General features: G+C 42.7%; 1 protein-coding gene across 2 annotated transcripts in view; it reads left to right on the plus strand.

Annotated features, from left to right (window-relative positions):
- LOC107373927 (zinc finger protein 585A) overlaps window positions 1-25,001 on the plus strand; it is a 95,253-nt gene that overhangs the window by 12,530 nt on the left and 57,722 nt on the right. The window contains exon 10 of one of the 2 annotated variants that reach the window (XR_011519164.1): window positions 203-3,666. The exons of the other annotated variant lie outside the window; for it this stretch is intronic. The gene's annotated coding sequence lies outside the window, so the exon portion shown is untranslated. Of the gene's footprint in view, window positions 1-202; window positions 3,667-25,001 lie in introns of those variants that run through there. 2 annotated transcript variants of the gene reach the window in all.

The following is a 25,001-nucleotide window of genomic DNA, read 5'->3' on the forward strand; positions in this document are numbered from 1 at the left end:
CACAGAAAAGGAAAGAAAGAAAGGAGAAAGAGGACAGGCTGAAGAGAGGGCGTCAGTATGTCACACAGTTTTTCTCAAAGAAAGGTGGGTTTAGTTAGTGAGTGGTTAAATTCAGCCTGTTAGCTAGCTCTGATATCCACAGTGAGAGGAACTATGTTTCCTCTAATTATGGTAAATGGGTTGTCGTCCTTGTCCCTACCAGAATCAGCAGCTGATATGTCAGCAGGTGTCCCCTCACAACCCAATGAACCTCAAGAAGGTGAGCAATGTAGCATGTAAACTAGCAGCCTCATTTAAGGGGCTCTGTGGGAATCACTTAAGGCTCTCTTCTCTATTAGTACTATTACAACGGAATATAGAAAGGCTATTTTTGGTGATGAACACATTGTTTTCCACATAATGATAATGTCAATCAGTAAAAATGAATAGATTGTTTTGGATGCTGGGCAGGTTGAAGCATTGTTATTTAGTCTGTTAATGTAACATAAATTACTGTGAGATCATTACTGTGAAGCACCTTTTTGAAGGCACCATACAAGAAAAATAAACCCTCTTCATCTACTAAACACCTTGAAATGAAATGTTTCAAGTCTGACTGAATTATGGGAGGTTTTACAAGATGTAATTTGTTTATGTAGCTTTTAGAACACAAACCAAAAATCAGTCATTTCCAAATAATTCATCAGAGAGCAAAAATGAAACAAAAGCTGTTAGTAGTTGTAATAAATAAACTTAATATAACACTGAACACAATAAAATATGAAATCTAGTATTGATGATGGAGAACTACAGCTAATATCCTGCAGGAGTCCGTGCTGCATTTTCCCTGTTGTGCATCAATTTTAAAGACTGGTGTAACTTGGATAAAGATGATAGCCTGTATTGTAACACATCTATCAGTGTCATTATGTACAGAGCCTGGACCGTCCCAATGTCAGGTTTGGTCAGGACAAAGAGTGGAAGTGAAGGAAGAAGGGAGAGAGTGTGACAGCTCAGAAGACGGAGAGACCCAAAGTCAGCTGAATAAATGTGATAGGGGTTCCACCAAAGCAGAGTTAGAGTCCAGCGACCCAGATTTGTGGCCACTGAATTTTAAGGACAATGAAATAGAGTATTGTAAGAAATTTAGCCAAGAGAGATGAAGATCAGGACATGCCAAACGATTCAGAGGCAAAGCCGTTTCCTGAGTACTTCAAGTATATAAAGGCAGCCAATGGGAGAGAAAAAGTGAAGCGAGACTGGGTTACATACACAGGGTACCCGCGGAGTCTTGAAAAGTATTAAAAGGTGATAAATCAATTTTGGAAAAATTAAGACCCTTAACAAGTATTAAAAAGTCTTATCACGGCTTCATAAAGTCTTACATTTAGAGATTTTTTTCTGAATTAGATAGCCAACAGTTTGTTTTAGTTTTATTTTTTAACGAACCGAGGGAGGGAGCATAAAAAGATAAAAAAATACTACGCTGTTGTGGGTGCGTTAGTAATTTATCTCTCAGAGCACCAGGGCGGACGGGGTGGAAGCTCAAAAGTGCAAAGAGCGCTCTGGTGTTCCCGGTGCATATTACGAACGCACCTACATGCTAAGACGGAAGAGAATGGTGGAGAACGTGAACGCACAACGAGAATGGGAAAGTGCAAGTTTGCAGCGTCCTGGCTGGATATCCCGGATTTCAAAGAACGGCTGCAGCCAGTCGAGGGGAGCGTGAGGGAGGCGTACTGTACGATATGCAAGAAGAAAATAGGTATCGTGTCAATGGCCATAAACTCCTTAAGGTCGCACATGTGTTGTGCTAGCCACAAGGCTGCTGCTAGCCGCCGAGAGCGGCAGCTATCCATCGCTAGCTTCTGTGGAAATCGGGTTGAACCACCACAACACAGTCCCAACGTGTTCAAGCTGGTTTTTGTATGACCTTCTTCACCTCTCTCTCTTTATTCTGCTCTCCCCACCTATTCCACCTTCCTCAGGATCCACTGGTTTCCCTCTTTCCTGTTCACTCTCTCTCTTTCTTAACATTTTTAATCACAATTGTCTTTTTTTTGCTCATTTTAAATATATTTTAACCATTTTCTAAATTCTTTTTTATATTTTAACATTTTTTGTTTTTCTGAAGCGCCTCGTGATTTTTATCTTGAGAGGCGCTATAGAAATGATATTTTCTTCTTCTAGAGTTACTCAGAGCCACAGGAGAAGGTCCAGCCTGAGTGAAGCTGTGGTAACTGGAGAGGAACAGAGAAACAGCTGTTCAAGTTTAATTCAAATAGAATATATAAGACATCAATCATATAATACTTTTATTTATATTTAACAGTCATGTCAGAGATAAAATGCAGAATAGTTTATTTGAAAACCATTTTTACATGTTCTGGTTGCATTGAAGCATCCCGTCCCACCGTGAGTAGCCTCTGTCCCACTTTAGGTGAGTTGGGATCTGGTCGTCCTGCTGAAAAACCATTACAGTCATTAGGAATACTTTCAGATGTTTATACGTTTGGTGTTCTGTGAATTAGTTTCATAATAATTGTTATTTATTATTAGATGATCTCTAATCATTATCTGATCAGTTCTGTCAGTTTATTATATTTAGCTCTCTTCAACAGTACGACTGGTAGGGATGAGTACCTTTGACATTTGAATCGATACCGGTACTTAACGGTACCAATTTTAGATACTTTTGAGTGTTTATTATTTTAATTCTCTTTTATAATTAAATATATATTTTTCTCAATATATAACCATATTTGATAAATATCACGATAAATAACATACAACTGTTTGTATTTTAACATCGTCCTTGTAGTTTTATAAGCTGATAATTAAACTGAAGCAAACATCTTTACTGTGAACTAAATTTACTGTGTATCTTCATTCCTTTTGCCTCCTTTTTCATTTGATTTTTACTACTGGGAAGTTAGAATTTCCGAGCAGAAAGCGAACGCACCATTAGATGATAACAACGGTGGCATAGGAAGCTAACATACCAAGCTAACGTTATCTTAAACAGTTTATTTAGCTGCTGGAGCAGATTAAAACGATGATGCCTCACACTTAGATCGTTGTCGCTGGTTTCATCATCACCCAATCACCCGTCGTATTTAGTAAAGTGAAGCCAAACTTTAGAGCGCGTTCATGTTCTAGTCGGAAATTTGGGGTTCCGAGGAGAAAACAAACACACCATTAGCGAAACGGAAGCTAACATATCAAGCTAACGTTATCTTAAACATTTTATTTACCTACCGGAGCAGATTAAGATGAGGATGTCTCACTTAGATCGTTGTCGCTGGTTTCATCATCACCCAGTTACCCATCACATTTAGTGAAGTGGACCCAAGCTTTAGCGTGCGTTCTTTCTACCATGCTGCTCTGTTTACAACTGGCTCGCAGCGACCAACGACATAACGCTCTTGCACATGCGCAGCTGTCTTGGCAAGTTCTCGTTATGAAGGACGGGTACCGAAACGAGGCACCGTTTGAAACGACGTGAATCGGTGCTCAGTCAGTACTATGGAATTCGGTTGGCACCTTAAAAAGTACCGAATTCGATACCCATCGCTAATGACTGGTAGAAAATAAATCACATAACATGTTTTTTATTATTATTCTCAATAAAATAAATGTATGTAAATGTAAAGAATAGAGTCTGCAGCACACAGGGACCTTGTTTGGGGTGGGGGGGTGGGGGGGGGGGGTAAATTTACTTTTTTCACAGCCTCTGAGTCTGCAGGTATGAAAAATAGATGCATGCAAACTAGTAAAATAAGTATTTGTTCTTCTATGCGCACGGCTTGCATTTTTGTACCACGTGGCTTTACGTATGACTGCTACAGCCTCGCTGTCCCGGATGAACGTAACCCGTTATGAAGTAGAAAACGAAGCAATGCAGTATGTAAAAACAGTATATGAGTGTTTAGCCGCTGATTAGTTCATTGTGATAGTCTTCATTTTATTTTTAGAAGGTCTTAAAAAGTCTTAAATTTAATTTTGAGATCTCTGCATATACCCTGCTACAGCCAAAGCAAAGATGCACTGTATTGCATCCCATGTGTCCTTTTCTCCAGTTTGCAGAATAGACCGTCCCTTAGTGCACTGACTAGCTTAGATGGATATAAAATGTCTGATGTGAAGTGGCGTCGAGTGTATGATGAATTCCCAGACCATGAAAAGAGTAAAGCACACAGAGACTGCTACTTTAAATGAAAACCTTAAAACAGTCAGTGATGGCAGCTAGTGGCACTGACTGCCATCTGCAAAATCAGATGCAAACAGAAATGGAAGGAAATAGAGCGCTGTTGCAGAGAATTCTGGATGTAACGCTGCACTTGGCATCCAGAGATTGACCTTTCAGGGGTCAAACCAACACCTTAGATGACATCCACAATATGGTCATTTTCTGGGCACATTGTCACATTATGACCCACTGCTTAATGAGCACTTGCAAAAAGCCAGGGACGAGAAAGAAGGAACCAGGCTGACCCACTACCTGAGCTCTGACAGTCAGAATGAGTTCAATGATTTGTGTGGCAGAAGAGTTTTGAAAACAGTTCTGAAGGAAAGACAGGATGCTATTTATTTTTCAGTCCTCTGTGATGCCACATCAGACATTTCCCATACTGAGCAAAATGTTGTACTCCTAAGATATGTGAATTACAACTAAGGAGCACATGAGTGGGAGATTAATGAGCGGTTCCTTGAATTCAAGGACTTTAACAAACAGACAGGAGAGGAGATTGCAGAAATGATTGAAAATGTGCTTCATGACAAAGGGATAGACATCGAGGCCTGCAGAGGTCAGGGAAAGTTAAGGGAGTCCAAGCCAAAATACCAAAGAAAAGTAGTCTGGCTACATCTTCACCTTGTGCCACCCACACACTAAACCGTGTAGGTGTGCATGCTGCAGAGTCGAGCCTAGAAGTTGCCACATTTTTCGGCTACATCAACTGCCTTTACACATTTGTTAGTGCCAGCCCAGAGCGATGGGCCGTTTACAAAGAGAACAGGGGTAGCTTTCTGATACCCGCTGGAGTGCAAGGATAGATGCTGTTAAACCTGTAGCACAACAGCTACCCTCGGTCACTGAGGCCCTTGATAATGTACTCATGACATGCAGTCTTACCAGTGAAGCCAAATCAGAAGCCATTGGGCTAAAAAACTACTTTATGTCATTCAATGCTATTGTTCTCCTCGCTGTCTGGCGTAAAGTTCTTCAGTGCATTGATGACAGAAATGTGATTCTCCAGTCAGGAAAAATATCACGAAGCAGAGGTAGCCAATATCTCAGCCTTAAAACAAGAGAGGCAGGCTCTTAGAGTGCGATGGGAGTCCCTCCTGTCTGAGGCAACAATGGTTGCTACACAAATGGATGTCCCACTTCAGTTCAACAGCGAGCACAGCCGCCATGATGAGACGGCTCAGGACAGCGCAGCAACAGTGTTTCGGAGCAGGGTGTTTGTCACAGCTGTGGACAATATCATACGTGATCTGGACACCAGGTTCCACACCACAGCAGAAATAGCTGAAGATGGCTATGCTGTTCTGAAAGTTGGGCAGATAAGTAAAGATAAAGTTTCTGCTGTGTGTCAACCACTTACCAAGAAGTATTCCAGGGATCTCACATCTGAGTTTGAAAAGCAAGTTAGACACCAGACCTCGGTGTATGCTGCCCCCCTAACATGTCCCCTCTTGGTCTCCTGAATGCAGTTGATGGGATGCAACTGCAGCTCATATTTGGAGAGGTGTGCATTGCTTTGCGAATATTTAGCACATTGCCTGCGACCGTTTCTGGAGGTGAGACAGCTTTCAGTGAGCTAAAACTGGTAAAAAACTATTTGAGGTCCACTATGTCCCAGAACAGACTTTGCAGTCTTGCCATGTAATCCATTGAAAGTCAGTTGGCTAGAAAGATGGATTTCAAAGACTTGAAAGATGACTTTGCTCAGAAGAAGGCTCGCCGCTGACGCTTAAGAAGCCGGCAGCTGTCGGCGAAACGTAGCGTCAACAGGTAACAAAACCGTTTCTGTGTTTTAAAAAAAGAACACAATATGGAATTAGAACGACACAGCAAGAACACACCTAAGAGTCTTCAGCTGCTTTTTGAAGGAGACCACTGAGTCCACTGATCTCAGGCTCAGGGGGAGAGAGGTCCAGAGTCTGGGGGCCACAGCAGCAGATGATCTGTCACCTTTGACCTTTAGCCTGGTGCTGCACAACCAGTAGGCTTTGATCACTGGACCTCAGGGACCTGCTGGGGGTGTAGGGACTAAGAAGATCACCAATGTAAGATGGTGCTTGTCCATGTAAGGCCCTATAGACCAGAACCAGGATCTTGAAATGAACCCTGAAGTTGACTGGCAGCCAGTGAAGCTGGAGGAGAAGCGGGGTGATGTGGGTGTGTTTGGAGGACTTGGTCAGAAGCCGAGCACAGGCGTTCTGAACCACCTGTAGACGGTTCAGGGAGGTTCTGCTCAGACACGTGAAAAGAGAGTTACAGTAGTCTAAGCGTGAGGAGATGAAGGTGTGGAGAACTGTGTTGAGGGTCTGCCCTCATGAGGAAATTACTATGCAGTAATTTCTCCAAAATACTGTGTCATCTGTGCTCTGAAAAAGCAGGCACCGTTTCAAATGACGTGAATCGGTGCTCAGTCAGTACTGTGGAATTCGGTCGGTACCTTAAAAAGTACCGAATTCGGTACTCATCGCTACCCAGGTTGCCTCTCATGGCCGGGGAAACTGAACTCAGAGGAAGCTACCAATCTCTGAGTATCGTGGTTTTGACATCCGGTGACCTCAGCACTCTGACTGCAACCCTCCGGACCGCCGGGAGCAACCCATACAAGGGTATCGTAAGCATACTGTGTCTGATGAAGTTTATATCAATAACTAACTCTCTTGTTTATAACAAACAACAAATTATTTTACACCCAGCTTTAACAATTGTAGTACATGATGGGATGGACATGGTCAGAAACAATGCTCAGGTAGCCCGTGGCATTTAAACCATTCCAGTTGGCACTAAGGGGCCTAAAATGTGCCAAGAAAACATCCTCCACACCATTACACCTCCACCACCAGCCTGCACAGTGGTAACAAGGCATGATGGATCCATGTTCTCATTCTGTTTACACCAAATTCCGACTCTACCATCTGAATCTCTCAGCAGAAATGGAGACTCATCAGACCAGGAAACATTTTTCCAGTCTTCAACTGTCCAGTTTTGGTGATCCGGTGCAAATTGTAGCCTCTTTTTCCTATTTGTAGTTAGGGGTGGGTGCAAATAATCGATATGGCGATGCATCTAAAAGCTTAACATGTTGTTTCGGCATCGATTAATGAACGTTGATGCTTAAAAAAACATAACATCAAAGTTTTGTTGCGAAGCTGATACTAAAAAATAAAAACACGTATGCGGAGTCTTAACGCGCGCGCCGCCCGAACTGTTTAGTGAGAGGCACTACCTCTTTGACCTCTTTCTCCATCCTGGAGACTGCCTCCAAACTACCGAAGAACTCAGAGAAGGCGAGCAGCATTACAAAAGCAATAGCTACTTTTATCGTGACGGATCTACGCCCGTATTCAGTAGTGAACAACAGGGGGTTTCGGTTGCTCACCATGGAGCCGTGCTATAAACTTCCTCACCGAAAACACTTAGCAGAAAAAGAAGTCCCCCACCTCTACGAGGAAACCAAAGCAAGCGTTCTGGAGTTCATGAAGAAGGCAAACGGGATAGTGCTCACATGCGATGCATGGACATCGGTTGCCACCAAATCCTTTGTTACTGTAACGGCGCACTTTGTTCTCGCATCGGACTAGAACGGGTGGAAGTCGGTGAGTCACGTTCTTCAAACTCGAGAGATGAGTGAGTGTCAAAGTAGCACAATGTTGACATTTGCCCACCTCACACAACAGGAGGATGTAGGGGGAAAAGAGGCAGGGGAGGGAGTATGGGAGGACAGCTAAGTTTAAGATGAGTATATGTGTCACTCTGCTCTATTTCGTTGTATTCGCCTCACTGTACTGAAGCTCCAGGCTGAATATATGTTCAGTAGATTTATGCACTTTTGTTCTGAAAAAATGCAACATATTACCTTCAAATATGTCAGTTTTTTCTGTTACCTATATTCCAGACTGAATAAGCTGAATTTATTTATTTGATCTGTATGGCAGCTTTTTTGTAATGTTATCATATGCCAGACTCATTAAGTTTCCATTAAATAAATTTGATGGAAGTAAAAATCTTGTTTACTTCCCTCATTAAATCCAGGGCTTGCCTGTTTTCAGTGTTTCCCAACAATGGAGAGGACACTAATGTAAGTAAAGCTTTCCCTGATCGAAGTTAAGTTGGTCAAAGTGCAAATATTTACACATCATACAGTCATAAAATAAGAATTTGTCTTTGAAAAATAGTTCAGTGTTAAAAAAATGTATTTGCTTACTGTTACGGCTCAAGTTTAGGATCCGGGCACAGGTAATCAGATGAAGGTACAAGGATGACTAGAGGGAAAGGAGTGGGAGGAGTCGTCGGGTTGTTAAATAACAATCTTTTAATATCTTTTAATAAAATAAAAGGAGGGGATATAACCGCCTCACAGGATACCAGTTACACAAACGAAAAGGGGCTGGGGAACAAGCCCCAGGAATAAAATACAACAAAATATACCAAGCTTTCTGGTTAAACTGGAACCTCTAAAACTTTACAAATTAAAGGCTGGTGTTCTACACGTATGGATTAAGATAAACAAAACTAACAAACGAAACTATAACCACCGTCTGTCTAGCGTAGGACATCTAAAACACGCACACTCTATTTGATTACAATCGGACACGGAACTCAACGGGAGTGAGGAGCAGGGAGACAACCCATGGGTAAGAGTTGCTCCCCGAACTGCTGATCCCACGTCGTCTTTATCCTCTCCGGCACAGCTGAAAAAAATCTGTCCTGATCTCATGCAGCTGTGCTCTCAGCGCTTCGACCAGGGGTTCCTGGATGACATCACTGCAACAAGTTCATTTTGAGGGAATCCCCAACGTCGCCGTGGAGATGAGACGCTCTTCCTGGTTCTCACTCTCTGACAGTTTCCTTCCGCTCCACAATGAGTATGCCATATAAAAAAAATAAAATACAACTAAAGCTGCAAGCAGCGTCGTTCGGCCCTCGCAGCGAAGCTGCTCGCCCTCCGTCCGCACCCCCTCCGCTCCATCCCTGACACTCTCCAAACCCAGCTCCCCGCCGCTCCTTCCTGGCCGGCAGCCCGGGACACCAGGGCACATCCGCGGAACAGAAACGTCCACCAGAACAGAATTCGCCATGGCATCAAAGCCCCTCCCTTTCTGAAAAGCTATCAGATCTGAATGGTCATTACAGCATCATGAAGACGGTGCATGACCTTTGTGTGGTGTTGACTAAATTAGAGGGGGCAAATATGGGCAGTTAACCATAAAACAATAGGCTTCCTGTAGTCAGGGGGCGGGGCTTAGGTGATGTCATCTGTCCACATTGTCATTGTCTTGAGATGTGGTCAATGATCACACAGACACAGTTTGATATAGATCTGATCATGCACATGGGAGTTGTTAAGTGAAGTAATGTAATGGCGAAAGGTCAAAGTTTGAGGCTTAGCCACGCCCACACCTTTATACTTATTTAAAATCAGACGGTTGATTTTTCTCCCCTTTGTCTTAAGCGTATATAGCAGAAGTTTGAAGGCGATTGGTAAAAAGGGCGATGGTGCAACACTCTCCAAACAACGTGTGCGAAAACCACTAAATCGAGTACTTGGACCAAAATGGCCGACTTCCTGTGCGACTTTGCACTTGGCTCCAAGAGACGTTTTTGTAGGTCCTGAGACACTTCATTAGTGTACCAGATTTCGTACTCCTCATTCAAAACATGGCTAGGGGCTGACAGGTTTAATGGTCCTAGGGGGCGCCATTTCAGAAAATAGGCCACGCCCACAAACTTCAGCTGTCCAATTCTATTGGGGGTCGGACTAGGATCACTCATCAGAAATTTTGTGGCGATGTCACAATGATTGAAGAAGTGAGAGAAAAACGTATTTCCATGGCGTGATGGCGAATTTCGCCATGCTCCCAAAGCCCCGCCTTTATTCGAAACCTGCCAGTACTATAGACCAAGTGACCTCAACTTGTCTGCTGCTATTTGCCAGTGATTGCTGGTGATTGGGTAAAATGAGTCCAATAGGGAGCTGTGAAAAAAAGAGTGGTGTGGCGACAGGTCAAAGTTTGAGGCTTAGCCACGCCCACACCTTTATACTTATTTAAAATCCGACGGTTGATTTTTCTCCCCTTTGTCTTAAGAGTCTATAGCAGAAGTTTGAAGGCGATTGGTGAAAAGGGAGATGGTGCAACACTCTCCAAACAACGTGTGCGAAAACCACTAAATCGAGTACTTGGACCAAAATGGCCGACTTCCTGTGCGACTTTGCACTTGGCTCCAAGAGACTTTTTTGTAGGTCCTGAGACACCACATTAGTGTACCAGATTTCGTACTCCTCATTCAAAGCATGGCTAGGGGCTGACAGGTTTAATGGTCCTAGGGGGCGCCATTTCAGAATATAGGCCACGCCCACAAACTTCAGCTGTCCAATTCTATTGGGGGTCGGACTAGGATCACTCATCAGAAATTTTGTGGCGATGTCACAATAGAGAGAATTATAAGATACCTTTCGTCAAACTTTTTGACAGGTCTATTGTTCTTTGACCTTTCAGTCCTATTGTCCATTTGACCCTTGACCTTGCCCCCCCTTCCTATCATTAATCAAATGGACAGGTGTATTGTTCAATCTTTGCCCCCCCTTCCGTATCATTAATCAAATGGACATGTGTATTGTTGATCGTCCAGATGGGCTAGACCCCCCCACGCCGCATCATCAATGGCGTATTGTTGAACGTGTCCAGATGTCGATGATTCCCCACGTCATAGGCTAATGTGTGTAATGGCGCGTGAAGTTTCTTATTGTGTTACCCAGCGGTTCCCACAGCCCCCTCCCTTCTGAGTGTAATCCTATTGTGTATAACGCTTTAAAAGCTCAGATCTGTCCGAATGGTGAAAAGCCGAGCTCTAAGAAAAAATGATGAACCACGAGGAGATGCATGAAGCACCAAGCCACGAGGAAGAGGTGCCTACTACATCCGACGCTTCAACTTCAACTCAAAAAGTGAAAGAAGAGAGCGTGGATACGCCGCTGTCAAAAACCATGCTTTGTGAAAAATCCATCGCTATACATCAGATGCCGGCTGGAATTGGTGCCCCCCGCAAATCTACATTTTACATCTGCAGAGTGCAGGTTCCTCCTTTCGGCGGTAAAGAGATCTTGGAGCAAATATGGCAGTTGGAACCTTACGGCTATTCCGGTAGTTTTGGGTACCGGTTCAGCTACGACACTAAGGAACTGTGTTTAATCCAAGATGTGGTTGAGGGCGAACCTCTTAAATCCTATTTATCAAACTCACCAGCGGTTCTCTCCTACAACGATTGGGCTGTGCTCAGGCTGGCTGTTCCACGCAAGGTGCACAGAGATGATGAAGAGAGACCTCGTCCGCCTGTCAATCGCAGCGGGCCGCAAGCTCTTCCAACGTTGGATGAAATCCAGAACGCTGTGACAGCATTCAGCGCTTCATGGGAGGGGGAAGAGGATGCTGATGGAGAGTGGATGTTCAAGGCCTCGGTCCGTGTGAGAGGATTTGAGCTCTTTTTTGTGCTGGAGAATGTGCATTCTGTATGCGGAATTTACCGCCTTCTACAGGTTGTACCTTTCGAAGCCTGGTGTGAAAAAATAAATGAAGTGGAGGATCGTATTACTTCACTTTTTCGTACCAGCCGCTGTTGGAACGACATTCTGACAGTGCGAAAAAAGCTGGAGTTCTAAGACCTGCCTTAGGAGGAGGAGGAGGAGGAGGAGGTTGCATCATCATACCACGCCCCCCCACCCAGCACTAGTTATAAAGAGCTTACAGTTAGAAACCATTTCATCCAGACGATCTAGGCATCAGCATGACGGGGTTCTACAATCAGACGACCCTTAAAGACCTTTGGAGCCCACCACCGAGCTGGGTACTAACGGATTCATCACCACCGAGATACAACACCAGTCCGAGGTCCAGATCGCTACCATCACCACCACCGCCGAGATACAACGGCAGTCCGAGGCCCGCATCGGCACCATCGTGTTTTCCAGAGGATAACCTACCACGACTCCCCACCATCATGGAGGTTCCAGAGAACGTATCATTCAGGCCCTGGGTCGATGGGGCTGATCCACCTTTGGTGACATCAAACCCTGAGTCGCCGCCAGGTCATGAGGAGGAGGAGGAGGATGTGCAACCCCTCGACATCCAGAGCACCGATGAGGAGCCTCACCGTCTGCCTGACTGGGTGTTTTCAGAAGACAAAGTAGACCGTGTGAAAATGGGTCTTCTTCACTTGGTCAACATGGCGATCAAAGCTCACTTACCAACCATCTGCCACGGATGCAAGATCGATCACCCCAGTCAACGGCAACACGAATGTCTTTACGTAGCTGAAAATGAATTATTTTACGATTTTCACTTTACGGACATTATTCGCAGGGTTTTAACACCTAAACTGATTCCGGCTCTTCAAAGTTTTCTCAGTCTGCACGGCTTCCAGCCTCTGGACACTGAGATTCTGTTCACCATGGCTGTGACGCAGCTGCACGGATTCAGGGCTGTGATGCCCATTCACAAAGACATTTTTCCGGTGTACGATCGCCTGTCCAAAGCTGACCTGGATGCGCTGTCCGGGGTGGTGATGGAGTGAGCGAGCTGCGGAGGGTCTCTTCTACAACTTTATTATTATATTTGACGACAGTATGATTAGTTTTTAGTTCTGACTAGTGTTTAGATTAGACTGTGTGATTTTATTCATTATATTTGACGACTGTTTTTAGTTCTGACTAGTGTTTAGATTATATTTGACGGCTGTTTTTTACAGTATGATTAGACTGTGTGATTTTATTCATTATATTTGACGACTGTTTTTAGTTCTGACTAGTGTTTAGATTATATTTGACGGCTGTTTTTTACAGTATGATTAGACTGTGTGATTTTATTCATTATATTTGACGACTGCTGTTTTTACAGTATGATTAGATTTTAGTTCTGACTAGTGTTTAGATTAGACTGTGTGATTTTATTCATTATATTTGACGACTGTTTTTAGTTCTGATTAGATTGTGTGTACAATTTATGAAATAAAAAGAACTAATGAAAACACTTATGCATCATTTTTGCCAACCATTCATCAGAGATGGAGGAGGTAATGAAAAAGGTTTATTTTACACCAGAACATCAGGGTAGTTACGGTGGTGTGGAAAGGTTTAGAACCGGTTTACAACAAGATATTGGGGAGAAAGTTTCATCGGATAAGGCTCGCGATTTTCTCTCAGAACAAGACGCCTATACACTTCACAAACCTGCAAGAGTTCATTTTCCGAGAAATAAGGTTTTTGTCTCAGGGCCGCTAAAACAGTTTCAAGCTGACTTATGCGACATGCAGGCCTTGTCAAAATCAAACGACGGCTTTAATTACCTATTAACCGTCATAGATGTATTTTCAAAGAAAGCCTATGTACGAGCCCTGAAAAACAAATCGGGGAAAGATGTTACAGAAGCTTTTGCTTCAGTTTTGAAAGACAGCGGTGTCCCTAAAAAATTGCAAACGGATTCCGGTAAAGAATTTTTTAATAAGAAATTTGAAGCCCTCATGAAGAAACACGAAATTGTGCATTTTGCCACAGCCAGCAGCGTAAAGGCCAGCGTTGTGGAGAGATTTAACAGGACTCTAAAAGGTAGAATGTGGAGATATTTCACAGCCAAAAACACCCATCGCTACATAGATGTGATTCAAGATTTGGTGAAAGGTTATAATCATAGCTACCACACTTCTATCAAAATGGCCCCCTTTGAAGTTAACACGGAAAATCAATGGCAAGTGTTTCGCAACCTTTACGGGACCACCGCACCGAAGCCTGCAAAGAAAATGAAGTTTAACAGGGGTGACGTTGTGAGAATTTCCAAACTCAGAGGTGTTTTTGATAAAAAATATGAGCAGAGTTTCACGCACGAGCTGTTCACAGTGGACCAGTGTCTTCATCGAGCACCGCCGGTTTATAAACTCAAAGATTTTGATGGGGAAAAAATTGAAGGGTCATTTTATGAACCCGAATTGCAGAAAGTAAACTTATCGACCGAACGATCCTTCCACGTTGAAAAAATTTTAAAGCGCAGAACTTACAGAGGCCAGAAGCAAGTTTTTGTTAAATGGCTTGGCTGGCCTCAAAAATTTTCCAGTTGGATTAAAGCCTCAGACCTGCACGACGTTTAAAAAACAGATACAATAAAAAAATGGATCTGAGACAAGAGGAGGGTTTTTATATAACATTGCCCTCTAACGCCAGTAACGAAGTGTTTAAAAATAACACGATTGCCAGTTACAGAACCGATCTAGCCCGTCACATCAATCTCAATGGCAGGTGGCAAGTGGGACTGTCTGAAATCACTTACGTGCACTCGTGGTTTAATTTACCGAACGATCGTGCGTTTGTTGAATGGCGACGAGTGAAAGAACCTAAGAAAATCAACAGAGCTCCGATTACTCCCGGATATTATAAAGCTATCCAAACACTTAGAATGGAATGTGAGACTGCTATGAGAAAGATTGATCCTGATTTCTATCTCATTCACAGATTCCCCGACCCCATTCTCAAATATCAGATCGGTGATGAAATAGAATTTAGATTTTTAGCGCCTCTGGCCTATCTGTTAGGTTTCAACGCGGGTGAGTGGTTGACGCCTGAAGGTACTTCAGGCCTCGATGAACCGATCAAATCGGCGCCTCACCCACCCGATTTAACAGGCGGTCTACAGGTGCTGGCCAGTAAATTAGAATATCATCAAAAGGTTGAAAATATTTCATTAATTCCATTCAAAACGTGAAACTTGTACATTATATTCATGCAATGCACACAGACCAATGTATTTCCGATGTTTATTACGTTTAATTTTGATATTTATAGGTGACAACCAATGAAAACATCAAATCTGGTATCTCAGAAAATTAGAATATTCTAAAGGCCAATGAAAAAATGTTTGTTTCTCTAATGTTGGCCAACTGAAAAGAATGAACATGAAAAGAATGTGCATGTATAGCACTCAATACTTAGTCGGGGCTCCTTTTGCCTCAATAACTGCAGTAATGCGGCGTGGCATGGACTCGATCAGTCTGTGGCACTGCTCAGGTGTTATGAGAGCCCAGGTTGCTCTGATAGTCGTCTTCAGCTCCTCTGCATTGTTGGGTCTAGCGTATTGCATCCTCCGCTTCACAATACCCCATAGATTTTCTATGGGGTTAAGGTCAGGCGAGTTTGCTGGCCAATCAAGGACAGGGATACCATGGTCCTTGAACCAGGTGCTGGTGGTTTTGGCACTGTGTGCAGGTGCCAAGTCCTGTTGAAAGGTGAAGTCTGCATTCCCATAAAGTTGGTCAGCAGCAGGAAGCATGAAGTGCTCTAAAACTTCCTGGTAGACGGCTGCATTGACCCTGGACCTCAGGAAACAGAGTGGGCCAACACCGGCAGATGACATGGCACCCCACACCATCACTGACGGTGGAAACTTTACACTGGACCTCATGCAACGTGGATTCTGTGCTTCTCCGCTCTTCCTCCAGACTCTGGGTCCTTGATTTCCAAAGGAAATGCAGAACTTGCTTTCATCAGTAAACATAACTTTGGACCACTCAGCATCAGTCCAGTCCTTTTTGTCCTTGGCCCAGGCGAGACGCTTCTTGCGCTGTTTCTTGTTCAAGAGTGGCTTGACACACGGAATGCGACACCTGAATCCCATGTCTTTCATGAGTCTCCTCGTGGTGGTTCTTGAAGCGCTGACTCCAGCTGCAGTCCACTCTTTGTGGATCTCCCCCACATTTTTGAATGGGTTTGTCGTCACAATTCTCTGCAGGGTGCGGTTATCCCTAGAGCTTGTACACTTTTTTCTACCACATTTTTTCCGTCCCTTCGCCTGTCTGTTAATGTGCTTGGAAACAGAGCTCTGCGAACAGCCAGCTTCTTTAGCAATCACCTTTTGTGTCTTGCCCTCCTTGTGCAAGGTGTCAATGATTGTCTTTTGGACAGCTGTTAAGTCAGAAGTCTTCCCCATGATTGTGGTGCCTTCAAAACAAGACTGAGGGACCTTTTAAAGGCCTTTGCAGGTGTTTTGAGTAAATCAGCTGATTAGAGTGGCAGCAGGTGTCTTCTATATTCAGCCTTTTCAGAATATTCTAATTTTTTGAGATACCAAATTTGGAGTTTTCATTAGTTGTCACTTATGAATATCAAATTTAAATGTAATGAACATTGGAAATACATTGGTCTGTGTGCATTGCATGAATATAATGTACAAGTTTCACGTTTTGAATGGAATTACTGAAATATTTTCAACCTTTTGATGATATTCTAATTTACTGGCCAGCACCTGTATATCAGTTTTACTGCTACACGGATGTCGTGACCGAGCAGTTGGTCGGGGACGTCTTTGCGCCTTTATTACGTACGGTGAAAGTTGAAGGGGCCTTCGGTCACACGGTCACTCATGTGTTTAATCCTGTGGATTACATCAGCGTTTCTACGAATCATATAGAAAGCATTCATATCGAAATAAAATCTGATCAGAATGAGCCGATTCACTTCTTATACGGAAAAACAACGGTGAGGCTTCATTTCAGGCCCGCACATCAGAGAAATACAATAATATAACGCTCGTGAAACAGGGTGAGAGAGTCAGTTACGCTCGTACGTCTTGCAGACATGATTTATCACCTGCAGAGAAACGATCCCAACCGTTTTATCAATTATTACGTCACTCAGGCCGGTCATGGTTTACCAGGTTTTAGCGGTGTTCCTTATATGTACGGACGTGGCTTTGGATCGATATTTTCAAGACTGTTTCGATTCATATCACCTTTTGTTAAAAAAGGATTTGCTCTGGCTAAACCGCATCTCAAAAAGGCCGCTACAGGAATCGTGTCAGATGTGTTGACGAGAGCCGTCGGTAAAATCAATGACCCTAATGCCCAAGAGGGGTCAGGCCTCATGGTTCTGTCAAGGCGTGTTCGCAAAAGACCCCCCGGCAGGCGTTTAAAGACATCTACATCACGAAGCGACCGGCGCATCAAAGCTCCAGTTACAAAACGCAAGCAAAAGAGGAGGAAGTCTCGCCAGACGGGCTCTGATATTTTTTAATCATGTCACTGCTCCACAGCAAATCGTCAGAATGTACGCTGAGTGAACTGGATCTCTTCACCGTACCCATGACTCAGTTGTCTATCGAAGATAAGATCTACAGCGAAATTTTACCCATAGCGGCCCTGACGGACGGCGGGCCTGTAGAATTTTTTGTCCCCGGAGATGGAGAAAAATATTTGGATTTAAACGACACTCTTCTATTTTTGCGGGTGAAAATTACAAACGATGACGGCAGCCCGCTAGATGATGGTGCTGCCACCGGTCTGATTAATTACCCGTTAAACACGATTTTCTCACAATGTGACGTGGTTCTCGGCGATCGTCTGATTTCACAGTCCAGCGCCACGCACCCCTACAGAGCGATCATTGAAACCCTGCTGAACTTTTCTGAAGCGAGTTTGAATTCCCAATTCAGGGCGGGATTGTTCTTCAAAGACACCGCAGGCGCACACGATTCCGCCGTTGTAATTAACGGACGCAATTTAGGCCTTAATCAACGAGCGACTTTTACAGAAAACTCCAGAGAAGTGGATCTGATAGGACCCCTGCATTCTGATATATTTTTCTGTGAAAGACTTCTTTTAAATTCCGTCGATCTCAGAATTAAACTGACACGCGAGTGTGATGCTTTTTGCCTGATGGGGGCGCGTGATTCCACCTACAAGCTGAAACTGCTGGGTGCATCGCTTTTTGTGAAGAAAGTTAATATTTCACCCGCCGTACGTTTGGGTCACGAGTCTGCTTTACTAAAAGCAAACGCCATGTACCCGCTCTCACGCGTGACCGTCAAAACTTATTCCATTCCACAAAATTCGAGGATATGTAATCTGGAGAACCTCTTTCTCGGCGCCATTCCTAAATATATCGTCTTAGGATTAGTGGATCACGAAGCTTACACAGGACGTCGAGATCTTTCGCCTTTTAATTTTCGCCACATGAATGTGGAATATCTGGCGTTGTCCAGAGACGGAAAACAGATTCCATCGAAAGCCTTCCAACCTACTTTTTACCAGGGAACATCGGTCAGAGAATTTTATAATCTGTTTACAGCCACTTCAAGACAATTGAAAGATTTGCCTCTATCGATTAATAGGTTGGAATATCAACAGGGGTATACACTCTTTGCCTTTAATCTGAACACAGCGGATGACTCGGAGGCGCTTTCAACCGTTTCCACCGGCAACCTGAGGATGGAGATGCGCTTTGGAGAACCTCTGAGAGCCACGGCTACACTCATTGTGTATGCGTGTTACGACTCCATTCTGGAGATAAACTCAAAGAGAGAGGTATTGGTGGATTATTATTAATGGATAATCACGAATTGGATGGCATATTATCGAGCCTGCTGGGAGATTATTTTGGTGGCGTGTACGCGTCTGATCAGCTGTCTACCGTCCCAAAAAACATTCGACTACCGGCCTACTTTGTGGTAAACACTCATCCTGTCCATTTACCCGGTGAACACTGGTTGGCGCTAGCTGTGGAACAAAATGGCCTCGGGACATTTTTTGACTCTTACGGTCTATCGCCTGAATTTAAATATTACCCTGAAAACATCCTGAATTTTCTAACAGAACGTTGTTCACGAATACAATATCAGGATCGTCAGCTACAGAGTTTTGCATCCGACCGTTGTGGCCAGCATTGTGTTTTTTTCCTGTGTCATAAGGCTTGTGGACTTTCTCTGAAACAAATTCTGTCTAAATATCATAAAAATGTAGATAAAAATGATGCTATGGTTTATCATTTTGTTAAAAAATTTTCAAATTGCATCAAACGTCATGATGTATACTTCACACAGGTGAATTGTACTCTTGAAATGTTTAAAGAATGTCACGGACTGTGAAATTTGTTTTGAATAAAGTTTTATTGAACAAACAAGAGAGTTAAGGTGTAAAGCTGATCCATTTCTTCAAAGTGGGGACATCGCTCCAGCTTGGTGATAAAATGATATTTCTCCTCGGTTTTTTCTTTTTTTTCTTCAAAACACCGTCTTCAGAATCCGGAAGCACAATCCCTCCGTTCCTGAGTTGCGTAATCTGACGTTTCGCTAGCGGATTGGACACGATAGATAAGGGCACATTTTTTTCTACTAGAGTTTTTAGGAAAGGAGTCCAACCCGTCGGTTCTGATTGTGGATGTTTTTTTAACGGGTTGCTGATGCTTTTAATCAAGTCAAGGATGTGCGATCCTTTCTGCACATCGCCTTTATATTTAAACTCCCCCGTCGGAGTCCAGTTTAATCGTGTCATTTTCAGCAGGTACTCGGCGTTTTTTCTTCCGCGCACAGGAAGATTCTGTAGCGTTTCATTAATGAGTGTGTCAGCTGCTGTTTCTACAGCTGACGTAGGCTCAGCCGTCACAGTGGGCGGTTCAGTGGGAGGTGCGCTTTCGTGTAATCCGCTTCTCATCAACTTTAAATAACGCTGAAGCAGCGCATTGTATTTTTTAATTTTCTCATACGGCGTTAATCCCGTCTCCTGCATAATTAATTTCATTTCAGAGTCAAGATTCTCTTCAGCCACGTCCCGTATCGTAGGTTTAACAAGCTGATGTAATTGTTGGGGGGTCACCATAAACATTTTTTGAGAAGCCATCGTTTATTTCCTTATTAAGCCACCTATCAGTTCGCCGATCAGAGGCGCAGCGGCTGCTAAGAGTATGGGTAGAAATCCGCCTTTCTGGCCGACTAAAAGCTTCTTTTTTTTAAAAGGCTAGTTTTGTTATGAGTCAACTGTCTGAGCAATTCTTTGCTTTTAGACAACTTTTGAAATTGACGCGGCGACAGACGTATATTTCCTTTGATCACGTTTAAAGCTATCTCGCACAAAGCCTTCAGAACGTCCTCGGAGCACCCTTTTAAAAACTCCCGACGTTGGCGAGGCTTCATACGTGACAAAGCACGTAGAATCTTGGCGTTGCGTTTTATCCGGGCTGACATGGCTCTGTTTTAGACAAATACACCGCAGTGAGCTGATCCGGAAGTAAACCCGTACGGAGACGGAAAGATTCTGGCGTTTCCGCTTTTAAATCCACAATTAAATAACCGTACGGTTCTGACGTAGGGTCTTGAAAACTCTCCATGAAATATCTTTTTTGGGTAGGATATATTTGATTTGCTAAAACATTGATTTGCAATTTGTCTCGAGGGTTTTTAAACAAAATCAAATAATTGGTGTTTAAGCTGATGGAACGACTATGTTTTCCTTGATGAAAAACATTTTGAGTGATTAAAATGACGCTCATATTTCTGTGATGTCTCAGCTGCGTAAATAATTTTAACACTCCAGGATGGCTGGATGTTTGAGACATCATGTCATCCAAGATCACCAAGTGGTTTTGACCCGATGGAAATAAATCATCATCCTCGAATGAAAGCGGGAGACCTTGAACGAATCGAATACTTTTATTACAAAGATCATCATACATAGGTTGATAAGATGTAAAAAACCACACGATGTTTTCTGGCATTTCAGTTAAACATTGCATACAATTTTCCAAAATACTTTTTACAAAAAAGGTTTTTCCACAGCCTGACGGACCAGCAATTTGTACACTGAATGGAAATTTTAGTCTAGCGTCAAAATCAGTTTCCATTTTTAATACCCAAATGGTTCTGTACTGCCGTCAGCAAATAACCTCCGCTTATCAAAAATCACACAAAACCTTTTCACAAATGAAACATTCGAGAGAGTGAGACCTTTTTTATCTCTCTTGACGATCTCCTGCCGAGTTTGCAAAAATCTTCCCCTTTCTCCAGACACGTACCCCTCAACCAGCAGCGCTAAGCTGTCAAAATTGATGTGATCAGATGAAATGAATGACTGTGTGATACCCTTAGCCTTTAGCACCACCTGCTGGCGGTCCCGGGTTTTGTAAGCATACGTTTTTGGACCGGATGAAGCAAATTCTGTGATGGAATCGCCGTGCAGTTCATCGGTTAAATCCCCCAGCAGCGGTCCTGTTGGTAAAACACACTCATTCTCTTTGACAGAATAAATTATAGAATCTGTATCGTAATAAATGACGCGATTTCCCAGTTTGTTCAACGCATTTAATAATTTCAATCTGGCATAAGTTGTGGTGAAAGCGGCTATAAATATGTTGTTGCTTCTGCCAGGAGTCGTTAGGCATTTTTCTGTCAAACTGTGCTGCACCAGAACGGCTCCTGAAGTGATAAAGCTGAAGAATTTAACTTTGTATCTACCTGAAAACAGAATGTCAAAAAATTCATCAGGTTTTTGAACAAATGTGGTTTGTACAAGATCATCTCTTTGGCCAAACTTTCCCCAGAGTGAATTGAGACATAATTTTGAAATGGCACGCTTAGCAGGATTGTGCTGAATCTTAGACGCATCTAATTGTATTCCCTGATGAAGTTTGTAGTCCTGAATGTATTTTCTTTTCGACTCATCGTCAATCAATCCTTCAGGAAAACCAGACGCTTGTTGTTTCTGCTTCAAAAACGTGTTAATGTAACCTGCGAACACATCTTTACTGCTTTTCTCAAAATCCCAGACTTCAATCATTTTCACCAGACGGTAACCTGACTCCAAAGCGTAATTGAACTCTACACTCACCCAAACGCCCGTCAAAGCACGTTGAGACGCGCTGTGTGAACAAGAATCAGATTGATTATTCATTTCAGCGCATGTGCGACATAGTGTAAAAACAAGTTTACCTTTGGATGTTTTAAAAGGCAGAACAGGGAAAAACTGTTTTCTGGGTGGCAAAACGACAGCTTTAATCAAGCCAAAATAGTGACTTGGATCTCTGAAATTTTTAACATGAATTTTGGGATGGCCTATGGGGTAAGCCTGTGTGGCATTTACATAAGGGTACAGGCTCGTAAAATCCACATAGTGGATTTTTTCACCGCTCTGAGCCGAATGCCTCAGCCGAACCGGACAAGTTCTGCCTCCATACAGGGCTTCACGAGGTGAGAGAGGAGCTGGCGGGGGGTCAAATCTTGAGACAAACTGTTTCACGTCCGGATCAGTTTTTACCATCTCCAGCCAATCATGTTCCCAAATGACATTCATTTTTAATCGATGCACAGTTTCCAACGACTGAAGCTTTTCGACGGTTTTGTCATAAATTTCACCAAAAGTGATTTTTCTCAGAGGACATATGGATGACTGTAAGAAACATTTTGGACAGCCGTGGAAAAAACAACCCATATACTCAAACCCTTGCTCGACGCCTGAAATCACAGCATATCCGTCGAGATAAAAATCTCCCACTTTATACTCCCCCAAAGGCGTTAAAGCGTGTTGAATGTCTACATTTTGACTGCGTGAAACCCATTCCAGCCACACGATGCTTGAACTTGAAAATGGTTTTTGTTGCGGTCGATAGCCGAGCGGACAAGGAATGGCTAATGTGTCTGGTTTTAGGAATTTTGATCTAAACACGCGCATGCAAGCTGAAGCGATCGTGACAGATTTCAGCGGGTCGATACCTGTTTCATTAAAAAACTCCTCTCTGAAAATACCGCATGCTTTACGCAGAATTTCTACATCGTTTCTACAATAAAACACGGCCTCCTTTCTGAAATCAAACAGCTGCTGTTTAGACACATCGGTGTACCATTCTAAAAATATTTTTTTATGCTCCGGAGACATTTGTTCAAACCCATAATGGCTGACATCTGGATAAGGCCCTTTATAATTCAGATGTTCAAGCGATGAAAATCTGTGAGGAAAATAACCTTTAGTTTTATCTGTAAAGCCCAAAGCAGCTGGAAGGTTAGCTAATTTCATCATGAGAAAACTTAAGGAATCAATGAATCTAAACCCGAAATCTGGATCGTGAAAACTCAGGATTTTACAGCCTTGCATGAGTATATTTTTGGGAACAATTTTTAATTGACACATAGCTCTCAAAATTATATAAGCATCAAATCCGCGCGCATTATGTGCAACAAATGTATAATTGCTGAATTTAGGACGACGCATCTGCATAATAAAATCTTTAATGCAATCTAAACCAAATTTCTCCCAAACGTCGCCTGAATCGGATTTTGCACAGATTAAAAAAGGTGTATGCACACCGTTCTGATCCGTAAACGTTTCAGTGTCGTAATAAATAACCTTTTCCGTTAAACCGTCATCTTTTTTTTCAAGCTGAATAAAACAGCGATGATCATCCGTGACCACCGACTGTTTGCAATCGATGCATTTGGTCGCTGAGCAAACGTGCTGTGAACCATTTCCACCCATGGCGATGTAATAAGTTTGTTTACAAATGGTGCATTTTTTAAACATTTCGCAAGGAGAAACTAACCTGTTTGCTTGAGGCCTTAAAACAGGTGTTTTGTGAGTTTGAAAACATATTACATTTTGGCATATTCGATTACAATCAGAACATGTGATGAGAGACGTTTCTGTCCGTTTGCATAAATCGGTATTACACACGCGACAGAACCATTTACAATGATGCCCGTTCATGTTATTATAAGCGGAAAAGCACCATGAACAAAAATATTTGGCTCCTAAGAAACCTTTAATATTTTTTATGCCGTAATAATGTTGATTCAGTAGCAAAATGAACAACGGATTTGATCGATCGTTAAAATCTGTTTCAAATTTAGAAATGATTCTGTCGGATCTGTAAAAAATGATTATTTTTCTTTGAACAATATTTTCAAATCGAATCACGTCGCTAAATGAAACGGTTGATTGCTCCTGAAGCCCTGCCTGTTGATGAATATTTTTAGCCACATTCAATAATTCTGTATCTCTCGCTGAGGGATTTAACAGTCCGGCTATGCTTAGCGCAAAACACAACGGCTGATTGGCCTCTGGAGGGCAAATGAGATGGTTTCGTTTTTTATTGACTAATTCGTGATCCAGAATGGTTTCGATTTTTCGTTTTCCGCCGCCGGAAGGATTATTTATCACTTGCAGTCTGAAATTAAATTCGTTGTCGGCCTTTAATGCTTCATTTGATTGGACTAACAGATCCAGTAAATACTGAAGCTGATTTAACATATTTGATCCGTCATAATTAAAATTAACGTGGTGCGTCGTGTGCAAAGTATTAATTTCAAACTGGACTCTATCGTTGGGACGCGCGATCTGGCTTCCTCTTTCAGCAAACCTGTTTAATATTTCCATCAGATTAATATAAAACTCGGCTGGGTCGTTGATTGCTTGAAAAGACACTCTCTCTCTAATTTCACGCTGGTTAAAAGCTGCGTTTACGCTCCCTCCGATCTGCCGGTGTTCTATTTGTCTCAAAATTTCATCTACAGCTTCTGATGAAGGCTCATCTGAATTTGCTAGTATTTGATTGATCTCGTTTACGCGCTGCCGGTGTTCTATTTGTCTCAAAATTTCGTTTATTGCTTCTGATGAAGGCGGATCTGAATTTGCTAGTATTTGATCGACCTCGTTTGAAACGGCTTGGGATGCTAAAATATCGTCTTAAGATCTCACTATCTGAAGCTAATTCATCTACTTCACTCAGTCCGCTTACATCAAACCAGTCAGTTAACAGATTTTCGCAGGATGGATGAAGAGGGGGGGTTTCATTATCTAAAATTCGATCTAACAATTCATCATCTACGTTTAATTCACCATCTACTTCAAACAAATCTGAAAGGTCATCAAACCAATTTTCACTTATGATACAAAAGACATTAAAAACCTACTAAAAATGAAGAAAAAAAATCTGCGTCGTCCTTTTACAGAGCCAGAACTTGTTGCATCACATCCACCAGGC

Source organism: Nothobranchius furzeri, chromosome 2, assembly GCF_043380555.1.
Source record: "Nothobranchius furzeri strain GRZ-AD chromosome 2, NfurGRZ-RIMD1, whole genome shotgun sequence".
Lineage (NCBI taxonomy): Eukaryota > Metazoa > Chordata > Actinopteri > Cyprinodontiformes > Nothobranchiidae > Nothobranchius > Nothobranchius furzeri.